Raw genomic sequence first — 17,022 nt, 5'->3', positions numbered from 1 at the left:
GCAAAATGGTTGTCTGAGGAGGCTTTACAAATAGCTGACAAAAGAAGAGAAGCTAAAGGCAAAGGAGAAAAGGAAAGATATACCTATCTGAATACAGAGTTCCAAAGAATAGTGAGGAGAGATAAGAAAGCCTTCCTTTGTGATCAATGCAAAGAAATAGAGCAAAACAACAGAATGGGAAAGACTAGAGATCTCTTTGAGAAAATTAGAGATACCAAGGGAAAGTTTCATGCAAAGATGGACACAATAAAGGACAGAAATGGAATGGACCTAACAGAAGCAGAAGATATTAAGAAGAGGTGGCAAGAACACACAGAAGAACTATAAAAAAAGATCTTTATTACCCAGATAACCATGATGGTGTGATCACTCACCTAGAGCCATACATCCTAGAATGCGAAGTCAAGTGGGCCTTAGGAAGCATCTCTACGAACAAAGCTAGTGGAAGTGATGGAATTCCAGTTGAGCTATTTCAAATCTTAAAAGATGATGCTGTGAAAGTGCTCCACTCAATATACCAGCAAATTTAGAAAACTCAGCAGTGGTTTTCCTGAGTGGAAAACTCAGGACTGGAAAAGGTCAGTTTTCATTCCAGTCCCAAAGAAGGGCAATGACAAAGAATGTTCAAACTACCTCACTATTGCACTCATCTCACACACTAACAAAATAATGCTCAAAGTTCTCCAAGCCAGGCTCCAACAGTACTTGAATCATGAACTTCCAGATGTTCAAGCTGGATTTAGAAAAGGCAGAGGAAGCAGAGATCAAATTGCCAACATCTGTTGGATCCTAGAAAAAGCAAGAGAATTCCATCAAAATATCTACCTCTGCTTCATTGATTGTGCCAAAGCCTTTGACTGTGTGAATCACAACAAACTATGGAAAATACTTAAAGAGATGGGAATACCAGATCACTTTACCTATTTCCTGAGAAATCCACATGCACGTCAAGTAGACACAGGTAGAACCAGACATGGAACAGACTGTTTCCAAATTGGGAAAGGAGTGCGTCAAGGTTATACATTGTCACCCTGCTTATTTAACTTATATGCAGAGTACATCATGTGAAATGCCAGGCTGAATGAAGCACAAGCTGAAATCAAGATTGCCAGGAGAAATATCAATAACCTTAGATATGCAGATGACACCACCCTTATGGCAAAAAGTGAAGAGAAGCTAAAGAACCTCTTGATGAAAGTGAAAGACGAGAGTGAAAATGTTGGCTTAAAACTCAACATTCAGAAAAGTAAGATTATGGCATCCATGATCTTCATGACAAATAGATGGGAAGACAATGGAAACAGTGACAGACCCTATTTTCTTGGGCTCCAAAATCACTGCAGATGGTGAGTGCAGCCATGAAATTAAATGACACTTGCTCCTTGAAAGAAAAGCTATGATCAAACTAGACAGCATATTAAAAAACACAGATATTACTTTGTTGACATTGGCCCTTTTCCCAGTATTCATGTAAGGCTGTGAAAGTTTTACTATAAAGAAAGCTGAGCACTGAAGAATTGATGCTTTTGAAAGGTGGTGTTGGAGAAGGCTCTTGAGAGTCCCTTGGACTGCAAGGAGATCAAACCAGTCAATTCTGAAGGAAGTCAGGCCTGAATATCCATTGGAAGAAATGAATATTTCTGAATGATGCTGAAGCTGAAACTCTAATACTTAGGCTACCTAATGTGAAGGACTGACTCATTAGAATAGACTCTGATGCTGGGCAAGATTGAAGGCAAGAGGAGAAGGGGATGACAGAGGATGAGATGGTTGAATGGCATCACTGACTCAATGGACATAAGTCTGAGCAAGCTCCAGGAGTTGGTGATGGACAGGGAAGTCTAGTGTGCTGCAGTCCATGGGGTCACAGAGTTGGAGACGACTGAGACTCAACTGAGCTGAAATGATGTTTGTAATAGTTTAACTCTAGATATGGGAAAAAGCAAAACAAAACAAAACAAAACAAAACCCACACTGTTTTGTGGACCATGACAGACTAATAAGACAGGCAGTCCAGAGGTTTTTGGCTACTGTTAACAGGGACTGGTCCAATAATAGCATACCAAGTGTCTGTCAACAGAATCCTCATTTGACCTGGGAATGAATGTTCCTAGTGCCATGGACATACAGATCAGGAAATGTCTGACAAATCTTGGTAGAAATATTAATAAGGCCATGAGGGAGGTGATTGTAAAATAAGTAATTTTGCCCATCTTCTAGTTCTATAAGAATCAAGTCATTAGCGAGTCCAATTGCTGAAAGATCAGAATGAGGCATTCAGTGCTCTGGGAAAACTGGAAGAACAGGCCATGAGATATTTAAATATTTTCAAAAGAAAATTTTATAAACTCAGTTTCTTCAGAACAGCATCAATACATGTATATTATCAGGTGTGAAACAGGTCATCAGTCCAGGTTGGATGCATGAGACAAGTGTGCTCGGCCCTGGTGCACTGGGATGACCCAGAGGGATGGGGTGGGGAGGGAGGTGGGAGGGGGGTTCAGGATGGGGAACACATGTAAATCCATGGCTGATTCATGTCAATGTATGGCAAAAACCACTACAATATTGTAAAGTGATTAGCCTCCAACTAATAAAAATAATTGGGGAAAAAAGGCAATAAACTCAGAAAAATATTTGCAACTCCAAAAAAAAAGCACCTCAGTTTCTTGCATCTTCCTACACTTAGAAAAGCACTAAAACCATTAACTAAGATATCTGTTCCTTGCAAATAGCAGTAACCTTCTACCAAGATATGTACTTGAATGCATGTATTCCTTCTCTAAAATCACATATATACTGATTTCCCCTATTACCTCTTTGGAACACTCCTTAGAGCTTTCTGAAATATGTCTGCCAGGTTATAATCCTCAGGTTGGTTTGAATAAAATTTTTTATTTCTTAGATTGACTATTGATTAACTTTATTGGTACACAAGTACTAGGTATATAACATACAATGTGATGAGTACAGTTAATGCTGCTGTATGGCATTTGAAAGTTATTAAAAGAGTAGACTCTAAGAGTTCTCATCACAAGGGAGCAAACCTTTTCTTTTTTTTCTTCTCCTTTTTGTATCTACATGAGATGATGGATGTTAACTAAACTTATTGTGGCAGTTACTTCACAGTATATGTTAATCAAATCATGCTGTATAACTTAAAATTATACAGAGATGAATGTCAATTATATCTCAACAAAACTGGAAAAAATACCTTCACTTGAATTTAAACTCTTTAAAAAGAAAGAAAATCGTGAAATTTACTACCTAAAAATAATCTGGAGATCAAATTCTTTTGTATTTGACTTTTACAATAACTGTCAGGCCATTTAATTTGGGAGAAGTGTGGCATTCTTTGGTATTTCCATTATTCCCAGTGGTGGAAATCAATTCAGATGACCAAGAACACTTGGGAACAGTGCACAGGACTTCATTCTAACAAATTTCAGTGACTGTGCAGCTTTCTATTTGATGATAGCAACTATATTTCTGCCATACTGATGGAAATCTCTGCAGATAAGGATGCTGTCAAGAGACTATTGCTATTTTAAAATATTCAGCACTTCTAAAAACATTATCGGCTGTTGTTCGCTTACTTTACATTGTCTCATTCCTTTTGTAAACCCCAGATTAGGACCTAGTGTAATTAAGGATAGTAGCATGCTTATAATAAACTTTGGGTCTTCCTTCCCAGGAAAAAAAATGATTGCTTTCCCAGATTTCCTCAAACAATAGCTTGGTGCAGTTACTCTGAGGGTTATGAATAGTAAGTAATCCCTTAAGGGATGTAGCTAGCATATTGAAATCCTTAAGCAAATTACAGAATAGATTATGAAATCTATTCACTGGGGAGAAAGGAGGGGTTCAGTTTTTTAAAAGAACATTTTGTTCTTTTAAAAACAAGTTTAGTAAATCAATCATGGTAGCAGAATACTGACAGAGGAAACTTCTCTCTCAAGATCTAATGGTGCCCACCAAAAAACTAGGGAAGGTATCTACTGAGAATATTTAGATGAGAATATAAAGGAATAGTTGATGTTTTAAAGATAAGTATCAGTTCAGTCACTCAGTCATATCTTACTCTTTGTGGCTAATGGACTGCAGCATGCCAGGCTTCCCTGGCCATCACCAACTCCTGGAGCTTGCTCAAACTCATGTCCATCCAGTCAGTGATGCCATCCAACCATGTCATTCTCTGCCGTCCCCTTATCCTCCTGCCTTCAATCTTTCCCAGGATCAGGGTCATTTCCAATGAGTCAGCTCTTCACATCAGGTGGCCAAAGTATTGGAGCTTCAGCTTCAGCATCAGTTCTTCCAATGAATATTCACGACTGATTTCCTTTAGGATTGACTTGTTGGATCTCCTTGCAGTCCAATGGACTCTTAAGAGTCTTCTCCAGTACTACAGTTCAAAAGCATTGGTTCTTCAGCACGCAAATTTCTTTAAAGTCCAACTCTCACATCCACATGTGACTACTGGAAAAACCATAGCTTTGACTAAATGCATCTTTGTAATAAAAAGACGGGTCTTTTTAATAAGCTAGGTTGGTCATAGCTTTTCTTCCAAGGAACACGTGTCTTTTAATTTCATGGCTGCAGTCACCATTTGCAGTGATTCTGTAGCCCCCCAAAATAAAGGATCTCACTGTTTCCATTGTTTTCCCTTCTATTTGCCATGAAATGATGGGACTGGATGCCATGATCTTAGTTTTTGTATGCTGAGTTTTAAGCCAGCTCTTCACTCTCCTCTTTCACCTTCATTAAGACGCTCTTTAGTTCCTCTTCGCTTTCTGCCATAAGGGTGTTGTTATCTGCATATCTGGGATTATTGATATTTCTCCCAGCAATCTTGATTCCAGCTTGTGCTTCATCCAAACAAAGATACATATACCTATTGTTAAACTTAGAATTTTAACCTATGTAAAATATCATGTTTTATTAAGGCATATTGATATCCCTAAAGAATGACCCATCTTGCCTGGTGAAGTGTTCTGGAGATTTTTCTTTGAAAACATCTTTTCTTTCTTAATCTTTGAATAGTATTAAAAGTTAGAATTTTACAACTAAAAGAAAAAAATAGCACAAAATTATTCCTATAGGCAAAACTTTAAAGAAAAACAATGCATGTTGAAGTTACAGGTCCAATGTAATTTTCTCAACCAGTAGAAACAATTCACCCTCATAATACCTAATTACTCCTCAGTCACTCCGTGAAAGTGAAAGTGAAGTCGCTCAGTCGTGTTTGACTCTTTGCGACCCCGTGGACTGTAGCCTACCAGGCTCCTCAGTCCATGGGATTCTCCAGGCAAGAATGCTAGAGTAAGTTACCATTTCCTTCTCCAGGGGATCTTCCCAACCCAGGGATCGAACCCGGGTCTCCCACATTGGAGGCAGACGCTTTAACCTCTGAGCCACTAGGGAAGCCCTTACTTCCCAACAATTTAAGTTTATGGTAGTTAAGAGCATGTTTGTCATTTCTTTTAAAATGGAAATATGTACAAATGCTGCTGCCACCGAGACGTGTTCAGTTGACCCCTTGAAATGTAGCCCACCAGGCTCCTCTGCTAGTGGAATTTTCCAGGAAAGAATATTGGGGTAGGTTGCCATTTCCTCCTTCAATGTACAAACGAGATATAAGTAAATGCTTAAGGCATATCTTAAATGGCTTAAATGAAAGTAATATCAACACATGTTATCAAGTGTATTATCAACATATGACATCAAATTTAATGTCAAATTTCATTTTAAGAACAAGGGAAATGATTCTTTATTTGTTGCAAGAATATATAATTATGAATAAAGAAATAATAATACTTTGTTTATGTTATCTTCTGCAAAAATCACATAATGCACATCAAAGAAATGAAAAATATAGCAAAAAAGTATCTACAGCTACAGATATGTACCTGTCACATTCCAAATCTTTTATTATCTCTGATTTTTACAAAAGAAAGTAGCATTTGATATCTCCAAGGTTTGTAGCTACTGACACATATCTAAATATCAAGCATACACTAGAAGATTTTATCACATAGCAACAGCTTAAGGAGATGATAACAACTGCTTATGAAAAATACTGCACATTTCAAATGAGATGCTCAAGAGGATTGTAGGGGCACATTTTCATCTATTATGTAAACGAAAATATCTCTATTTCTTGATCTAATCAATGCACTAAAGGGACTATAGACTTTATGATTCATTGACAGTGATATACTGAAATATTCTACACAGTTAGTTGACTTTATGAGGTTTAATTCTCAGTTCAGAAGCCAACAGTAATAATTTTGGCACATATACTAAATTAGCATAAATGCTCATGGTAGCAGTACTAATGTAAAAGTGACAGTGATGCATACCAGACTACTAAAAGTCAAGAACAAGTGAAGCTGAATAAGTAAAGGAGAAACCTATAGGGCCTTAAAGAAATATTCATGCTTTCCAAAGGCAAACAGTAATTTACTACTTAATCTGTATATCAGGTCATGAATAATAAAGAATCCACATTATACCAATTCATTATACCATTATAACCAATTCTGTTTCAAAATAGTTTACATGTTGGGGGAAAAAATTGCATTAATAAGATGGAGGTGCTGGTTTATTACAGCCAGTAATGTTTGTGAGCCTTTCATAACTTTGCCCAGGGCACTGCCAGTAACAAAATACTAGCAACTGAATTTCACTGAACAGCTATCATTTACTATAATACTTAACCAAAATATTGCCTTAATTTGACTGCAACACAAGCCTTTCTATAACAATCTGTGAAAACTTGAAACTCTCCATTGCATGTTTCAAAGAAAAAGTGTAGACTTTTTAGAGTTTCTCAATTATTAGTTCCTGAGGAGGTTAACTGCAAAGATGACACAGATATTTCTGAATTATTTTCTGCTAAAAATCAAGAATACTTAGATATTATGGAGACCATGTTACTTATTCTGGATATATTGTAGAGAATCCCTATTGCCTATTCTGAACCTTTGTATCCAAGAAGCTTGACAGACATAATTTATGATTTACTCTAAAATAGTCAGTGATCTCAGAGGTAATCCTCTGATTCTCCACAAACTATGAGGATGGGACTTTGTCAAGGCACTTAAGTCATGATAAAGAAATAAGTATGAGAAGGAAAGGGTTATATAGTATGCAGAGGGCTATATAATATACATAGGGATAAAGTAGAGGATGAAACTGGTTGGTGGAAAGGGTGAACAAGACTTTAGTATAAAATACAAGCTATATCAGAATGTTTATGGATACATGAGCTGAAGATTTTTATAGAAAGTAATAGACTCTTAATTATTGCTAATATAAACATTTATTATGAACTTGCTATTTATCAAGTACTATCTTTAGCATTATATATATAAAATATATAGTCTATGATGCTAACAATTTTTTCTCTGCTTTACTGATGAAGAAAGTAAGACAATAGATTTACCAAAGGTCACAGTTAATAATGTTAGAGATGGGATTCAAATACTGTAAGTTTACCTTGAGGACTTTCATTCCTAATGCATGCAAGATGTAGCAGAATGAAGGTATTCATATGTAACTTTTTCACATTAAAGGAAGAGGAACAAAAATGAAAATGCTTGTGGGACTAAAGTCTAGATTTGAAATATGCAAATTTTTCATAGTCAGAAAAGAAAAAGCAAAAATGATCATTCAGGTAGAATTAGAGACAAGAGGTTGGAACTGGAAATACTGTAAAACAAAAGTGACTAACATGTGACATTATATTTAATGCTTATAACAACACTGTGAATTAGGCACTGTTATGTTAATAGTCCCACATGAGGGGATGAAAGCTGAAAGTGGTTAAGTAACTTGGTCACACAGCAAGTAAGTATTATAGTTGGAATTGGGTCCACATATGATTATGCTATAAGAGATTATTTTTCATTGCTTCTGTATACGTTCTTAAAAGTACAGAGTAAGTAATATCTCACCATTCTGGTATAAAGCATATTAATTGTAATTTACACCTGTTTCCCTATGGACCATTTACTTCCACTGGAGATGGGCATTTTTTAAACAGTTATATTGTGATATTTATAGACCATAAAGTTTACCTTTTCAAAGTATACAATTCAATGGTTTTTAGAGTAATCACAGAGTTGTGTGACCATCATCATTAACTGATTTTAGGATATTTTTCTCATCACAAAAATAAACCTCCAACCCATTAATAGTCACTCTTCATCTCCTCACTTCCAAGTTCTAAGCAACCACTCAGTTTTCTGTCTTGTACATTTCAGTATTTTGGACGTTTCATATCCTTCCCTTGACTCTGGGAATTTTAAAAACCCATTCTTCTTCAAAGGGTTTCTTTTAGTTTTTATATTTTACTTTTGGATATCTTACAGCATCTTGAAGAGTCTGAAGCAAACAAGCCTATTTCAGTAGAAAACCAATTTCCACATAGGTTATGCAGTTTTATTTTCAAATATACTTAAAAATGAAATTAGGGAAGTGGCAAGATGATGTTGTGGAAAGAATCATATTGTCAAGCAAGTAACCTCTGTTGCCTATTATCAGGAGTAGAAGTTTGAACACTTCTGCCAATTGCATCTTGATATCAGGATTACCAAGGAAAATAACACAACCAAACACGGATGGAAAAATGCTTTACTCATATAGAGAAAAGTCAGAAGAAGATCAACTTCAGTAGTGGACATAGTCTCCCATGACCAGTGACTCCCTCTCAGTAGCAGACATAGGGCAATTGGTTTGTGTGAATCCATTTCATGCTACAGCAGAAAGATTCTGCCCCCTTCCAAAATGGGACAGATACAACAGAGGGATTAGCCAGGTGCCGTAAAACCTAACAATGGAACACACCTTGAGTATGAACCAGAAAATGATATTCCCATACAAGGTGATAAGTCCAGCATAAGCTGTGACAACTTATCTCTTAGGAAGTGTTCCAAGACCAAGGCCTATTCTTATGAGACCAAGTGGAAGTCAAAAGCTTGAATGTGAGACTGCTTTTTCCCAGCACATATTCATAAAACCTAGGTTTAGCCCCTAGTCTTTCACTTAATAATTTTGTTCAGGTAATAAATATTTGTTGAAATATACCAAGCACAAGGTTTGTGAATGTGTGTGTATATTTGTGCATACAAATGTGAGTCTAGAGAAACTCTATTTTCAAAATATTTATAATCAAGTAAATGGATTTGATATTCAATAAATTTATCAAAAGATAGTACAGAGTTAGAAATATGCACACACTCTTTTGAAAGGACAAAGAAGAAGCACTTAGTTGAACATTTGAAGATGGGGAGAATATTAAATCAAAAATTATTAGAAGAAATGTGATGGTTACCTGTATAATCTCCAGGATGTCAATTTACTTCTTAACAAATCTGGGCTTTACTTTTTTTAAGGTGAGATGCTTAGAAAAATGATCTTCAGGACCCCTTTCAGTTCTATAATACTGAGTGAGGGGAAGGAATATTCTTATCTACACCCTTCACTCCTAACAACAAAAACAAAATAGAAACCAAGAAAAATTAATTATTTAAAATATATTTGGGCCTGAGGGATTTGAGATGAAATATTTTAATTAATTAGGACTTTTTTGGGGGTACTTCTATCATTCATGCATTAATTCATTCAACTATACTAAATACTTAATATTACCATATGCTATTCTAACTGCTGGTGTTACAAATTGACAAAAAACTAGATAATTTCCCAATGCTGATATTTATCAACTTTGTTAGCTTTCAATACATTGGAGTATATTTAGTATATTAGAGGCTTCAGTTTTCTCGTGTTCCAGTTTTCTCATGCTTGGAAAACATGTAAGTATACTTGTATTTGTTTCAGAGAAATATGAAGGTTCTAAATTTATACCAAGTTAATCATCAATTACACTTGCTTAAGAATTTATTAAGAGACACGTGCACCCCAATGTTCATCGCAGCACTGTTTATAATAGCCAGGACATGGAAGCAACCTAGATGCCCATCAGCAGATGAATGGATAAAGAAGCTGTAGTACATATACACCATGGAATATTACTCAGCCATTAAAAAGAATTCATTTGAACCAGTTCTAATGAGATGGATGAAACTGGAGCCCATTATACAGAGTGAAGTAAGCCAGAAAGATAAAGAACATTACAGCATACTAACACATATATATGGAATTTAGAAAGATGGTAACGACAACCCTATATGCAAAACAGAAAAAGAGACACAGAAGTACAGAACAGACTTTTGAACTCTGTGGGAGAAGGTGAGGGTGGGATGTTGCGAAAGAACAGCATGTGTATTATCTATGGTGAAACAGGTCACCAGCCCAGGTGGGATGCATGAGACAAGTGCTCAGGCCTGGTGCACTGGGAAGACCCAGAGGAATCGGGTGGAGAGGGAGGGGGGAGGGGGGATCGGGATGGGGAATACGTGTAACTCTATGGCTGATTCATATCAATGTATGACAAAACCCACTGAAAAAATAAATAAATAAATTAAAAAAAAAAAAAAAGAATTTATAACAGATTTCTCCAGTTCATCAATTGCTCTATTGACTTAAGACAAATGTGTAGGCTTCCCTGGAGTCTCAGATGGTAAAAAATCCTCTTGCCAATGCCTGTCAATGCAAAAGACGCATGTTCAATCCCTGGGTCAGGAAGATATGCTAGAGAGGGAAATGGCAACCCACTCCACTATTCTTGCCTAGAAATTCTGATCCATGGGATCACAAAGAGTTGGACATGACTTAGTGACTAAAAAGCAAGAACAAAAGAAATGTGTAAGAATTATTTTTATACACAGCTTTTTTAAATATAGTAATGTCTGTGTTCTAGATCAGCTCAGTTCAGTTGCTCAGTCGTATCTGACTCTTTGCAACCCCATGGACTGCAGCACACCAAGCTTCCCTATCCGTCACCAACTCCCAGAGCTTACTCAAACTCATGTCCATCCAGTCGGTGATGTCATCCTACCATTTCATCCTCTGTTGTCCCCTTCTCCTCCCACCTTCAATCTTTCCCAGCATCAGGGCCTTTTCCAATGAGTCAGTTCTTCCCAACAGGTGGCCAAAGTATTGGAGTTTCAGCTTCAACATCAGTCCTTCCAAAGAATATTCAGGACAGATTTCCTTTAGGATTGACTTGTTGGATCTCCTTGCAATCCAAGGGATTCTTAAGAGTCTTCTCCAATACCACAGTTCAAAAGCATCGATTCTTTGGCACTCAGCTTTCTTTATAGTCCAAATCTCACATCCATACTTGACTACTGGAAAAACCATAGCTTTGACTAGACGGAAATTTGTCAGAAAAGTAATATCTCTGCTTTTTAATATGCTGTCTAAGTTGGTCATAGGTTCTCTTTCAAGGAGAAAGTCTCTTAAAATTTCATGGCTGCAGTCAACCATTGGCAGTGATTTTGGAGCCCCAAAACGTAATATCTTTTACTGTTTCCATTGTTTCCACATCTCTTTGCCGTGAAGTGATGGACCGGATGCCATGATCTTAGTTTTCTGAATGTTGAGCTTTAAGCCAACTTTTCACTCTCTTCTTTCAGTTTCATCAAGAGGATCTTTAATTCTTCTTTGCTTTCTGCCATAAGGGTGGTGTCATCTGCATATCTGAGGTTATTGATATTTCTCCCGGCAATCTTGATTCCAGTCTGTGCTTCATCCAGCCCAGCATTTCGCATGATGTACTCTGCATGTAATTTAAATAAGCAGGGTGACAATATACAAGCTTGATGTACTCCGTTCAGGATTTGGAACCAGTCTGTTGTTCTATTTCCAGTTCTAACTGTTGCATTTTGACCTACATACAGATTTCTCTGGAGGCAGGTCAAGTTTTCTGGTATTTCCATCTCTTTAAAATTTTCCATAGTTTGTTGTGATCCACACAGTCAAAGGCATTGGAGTAGTCAATAAAGCAAAAGTAGACGTTTTTTCTGGAACTCTTGTGCTGTTTCAATGATGCAACGAATGTTGGCAATTTGATCTGTGGTTCCTCTGCCTTTTCTAAATCCAGCTTGAGCATCTGGAAGTTCACGGTTCACATACTGTTGAAGCCTAGTTTGGAGAATTTTGAGCATTTCTTTGCTAGCATGTGAGATAAGTGCAACTGTGCAGTAGTTTGAACAGTCTTTGACTTTACCTTTCTTTGGGATTATAATGAAAACTGACCTTTCCTGTCCTGTGACCACTGCTGAGTTTCCCAAACTTGCTGGCATATTGAGTGCAGCACTTTCACAGCATCATCTTTTATGTTTTGAAATAACTCAACTGGGATTCTATCACTTCCACTAACTTTGTTGTAGTGAAGCTTCCTAAGACTCACTTGACTTAGTGTTCTAGGATGTCTGGCTCTAAGTGAGTGATCACACCATTGCGGTTATCTGTGTCATGGATATCTTTTTTGTATGGTTCTTCTGTGTATTCTTGCCACCTCTTCTTAATGTCTTCTGCTTCTGTCAGGTCCATATAATTTCTGTCCTTTATTGTGCCCATATTTGCTTGAAATATTCCCTTGGTATCTCTAATTTTCTTGAAGAGATCTCTAGTCTTTTCCATTCTATATTTTTGCTCTATTTCTTTGCATTGATCACTGAGGAAGGTTTTCTTATCTCTCCTTGCTATTCTTTAGAACTCTGCATTCAAATGGGTATATCTTTCCTTTTCTCCTTTGCCTTTATCTTCTCTTCTTTTCTCAGCTATTTGTAAGGCCTCCTCAGACAACCATTTTGCCTTTTTGCATTTCTTTTTTTGGGTGGATGTTCTTGATCACTGCATCCTATACAATGTCACAAACCTCTGTCCGTAGTTCTTCAGGCATTCTGTCTATCAGACCTAATCCCTTGAATCCATTTGTCACTTCCACTGTATAATTGTAAGGGAATTGACTAAGATCATACCTGAATGGTCTAGTGATTTTCCCTACTTTCTTCAATTTAAGTCTGAATTTGGCATTAAGGAGTTCATGATCTGAGCCACAATCAGCTCCATGTCTTATTTTTGCTGACTGTATAAATCTCCATGTTTGGCTGCACAGAATATAATCAGTCTGACTTCAGTATTGACCATTTCTCCATGTGTAATAGTCTACAAATCTAAGAGTTAGAAAGATTTCTAGAGGTTTCTATAAAAGAGTAATTTAAGAGGTAATAGAACATGGCTCCATGGAAATTCCTAAATGAGTATTAAAGTCTCTAGCCAAATATATAGCTAATTACTCTGTCTTATTTAGGGACAGCACCACAGTAGTTCAGGCAAGCAGTCTAGCTTAGTGGTCAAAGACATTGGATTTGTAGTCAGATGGGCAAGGGTTTATTATCATCATAGGCCATTAAACACATTTTTGACTGCATTTCGGGGAATAAATTCTCTTACCTGAGCAATTATTTCACAGGGTTGTTTTGAATATTATGTGACATAATGTATATAAAACACTTAGTATAAGAACTGACACATATTAAAACTTAAAAAAATATTAAAATAGAAAGGGAGTTAATATCACTCTAAGGCAATAAGGGTATAACTGTGTAATTTAAAGGAAAGGCTATGTTGGTTTTTTCCTACACAAATCCTATGAGATCTTCAATGCAATATTGGCCTATAGTCAAAGACATTAGGAAAACTTTATATTGTATATGCTGTTTAAGATTCATAGAGCACATTGGTATATTAAAACTTCTATAAAGTCCTATGGTAAAGAAGCCAGTTTAACATTTTTAATAAAGCTTTTCCAAAATTTATATGAACAAGAATTTGGAAAAGATACTGTATAAACTGGGCACAGTGTATGATTATAAATGAATTTGCTATAAAATAAATTACATAAGACAGCTTACAATACAGCTTAATAATTTTTATTTTCATTTCCAGGATCTAATCTGAAGTACCACATTCCATTTAGTTATCATTTTTCCTATTCTCCTTTAATTTTTGGAAGTTCCTCAATCTTACCTTGTATTTCATGATCTTGACACATTTGGATATCACTGGTTAGCTATTTGTAAAGCATTCTTCAGTTTGAATTTGTCTTTTTTTTTTAATTTCATGATACCAAGGTTACAGAACTTCAGGAAGAATACCACAGTGATAAAGTACCTTTCTCATCACTTTCTAAGAAGTGTTACATGGTATAAAGAGATTACTGTTGATGTTGAATTTGATCACTTGGTTAAGGGGGTAACTTCCAAGTTACTATTTTATTAGTAATTTTTTTATAATCCATACATGAGAAGAAGGGTATCAAACTCAATTCTTGAAAAAAGTATACCAAAGAATTTGTGGACTTATGCTAAAATCTACCACAATAATTATTAAAAATTCAGGGAAAAATATTTTAAAAGCTATGCAAATATCTTCTTTCTCCTTACATTTTTATCCACTACTTTTAGTATCCTTCTGTGGATCTAACCTGTAGCAGTTATTACTATACTGTTTTAATTGTTACTTTCTATGTTTTTTTCATTCCTTCCACATTTATTAATTAATAGTTTTGGTGAGGAAGTTTTGTCCTTTCTCCTATAATTATTTATTAATTCAGTTACTTGTATTAATATGGATTCATGTATATTTGTTATACTTTGATTTGCAATCCAACACTAACTTTATTTTGCTGTTCAAAACTCTTCAGATTTAGCCCCTGGGAACTCTTTAAGTTGTCTCATTTTGTCCTTTTAACAGACCTCACCCTTTTCCAAGTGATTCTTTAATTTCTGATACTGTGAGATTATCATCTTATATTTTATCTACCTCAGCCATTTGTCCAAGGCTGATCATTTTAGAAATAATTTTTTGATCATCACACCAAGGATCAGCAACATTTTTCTGTAAATGGCCAGATAGTAAATATTTTAGGCCTTGTGAACCATGTAATCTCTGTCACAACTACTTAACTTTGTTATGGTAGCAGAAAAGTGTGCTGTGCTACAATAACGTTTTATTTACAAAAACAAGTGGCAGACTAGTATCAGCCCCTGGACCATAGTTTGCTCTTCTTAAAATACAGGCATAAATCCTTACCTATCAATAATTACCTTAAGCATAAATGGATTAAATTCCCCAGTAAAAACACATAGAGTGACTAAATGGATTACAAAAACAAAAGATACAAAAATATTCTGCATACAGAAGATACTCTATATTTAAAGACAAATATCGGGTGAAATTTAAAGGAAGGAAAAAGATATCCCATGCAAATGGTGATCAAAAGAGAACAAAGGTCACTATACTTACAAGAGACAAAGAAGGTCATAAATAGTGACAAAAGGGTCAATTTAACAGGAAGGTATAACAATTAAAAATATATATAAACTCAGCATCAAAGTACCTAAATATATAATGTAAACATTGACAGACTTGAAGAAGAAATAGCAATTTAATAATAACAGGAGACTTCAATATCCCACACTCTCTATAATGGATAGAATCTCCAGACAGAAAATCAATACGGAAATAACAGAACTGAACAATCCTATAGACTAAATGAACCTAACAGACACATGCAGTAGTTTCCACCCAATAGCTGAACTACATAAATTCTTCTCAAGTCCGCAAGAAACATTCCCCAGGGTAGATCATATGTTAGGTTGTAAAACAAGTCTTAACAATTTAAGGTTATTGAAATCATTACAAATGTCTTTTGGGGCCATAATGTAATGAAACTAGAAATCAATAACTGTAATAAAATGGGGAGATTTACAAATACATATAAACTAAGCACACACTCTTAAACAACCAAAACCATTGGATGAAAGAGAAAATCAAATGGGAATTTTGAAAATATCCCAAGACAATATGAAAACGAAAATACAATATGTCAAAGAAGACAAAATATAGATAAAATCTAGGAAACTACTTTATGAAAAGAGAATTATGATGTTGGAGACGCTCAAAAGGCATAAGGGTCATGAGGTGCAATTCTTCATTGAGTGAATGCCTCAACATCTCTGAAATGGAAGAAAAAAGTAAATATTTATTGAACCTTATGTGGGTGAAATATCCCTTTTAAAATATATCACCCAATATCATTAATTATTTCCCCAGGTTTTGTGTCATACCTAGATTTAAAATACTGTGTTGCATGTCTTTATTCAAATTAATGATACACATATTCTATAAGACTGATAACCTATTTCTAGAAATATCCCTCTAGTCTGGAATGGAGTTATTCATCTTTGGGTATAATTATTTCAGCAGCAGTGGCTAATGTCAAGCAGGTATCAGGTCATGGTAAAGTACTTAGGTGCTAAAGGCAGACTTTGAGGGTTCAAGTCTTAGACTTTCAGTATGTCATTCTTTGACGAAACTTTATCATTTTGTAACTGCTACAAATGGTGAATTATACTAAATTAAACTATTCCAAAGGTTTTGGTTAGAACCAAATACCTTTAATTTTAACTGCATTATATTTATACCTGAAATTTAATGAAAAGAGTATAATCTTCATTACCTGTCAGTCCTAGAATTTGATTTTCCAGTTAGATTGTGATTTATTTAACCTCTAACTTGGATGCATGCAACATGGAAATAACAACTCCTCTCTTACAGTGTTATTGTGAGGGTTGAAGCAGACATTGTATTTTAAGTTCCAAACACAGGGTTTGACGCGTTAAAGGAGATCACTAAATTTATTTCCCTCTGGAAAGTAGATTCTGGGCATTGAATAATTAATAAATGAATCTTCATACAACAGTTGATATATTTTCTCAGTCTTAACTGTCCAGTCATCGTAGTATTAAGTTTGCATTACTCTAATAAATGTAGGAAAGTCATTTGAAAATAGCCAAGAAAACTACTTTTAACAGAACTCTGAATTTAAAGTACTTTCTTGAAAGTGAAAGATTTTCTATTTAGCTCCTGTAGGACAGAAGGATGCTTATAAAAACAAATTCAATTGACTGCAACTACTGGCGACAATTTTGTTTGTAATGGCAATTTTATTTTTCCAATTTTTAAAAAGTAAAGCATGTTTTTTTTTTTTTTTGCTTACCTTTATCATACACATTCACAGACTCTGTTCTTTATACACTGATTCCT

This window comes from Cervus canadensis, chromosome X, assembly GCF_019320065.1.
Source record: "Cervus canadensis isolate Bull #8, Minnesota chromosome X, ASM1932006v1, whole genome shotgun sequence".
Lineage (NCBI taxonomy): Eukaryota > Metazoa > Chordata > Mammalia > Artiodactyla > Cervidae > Cervus > Cervus canadensis.
Note: the sequence above shows the minus strand (reverse complement) of the source record.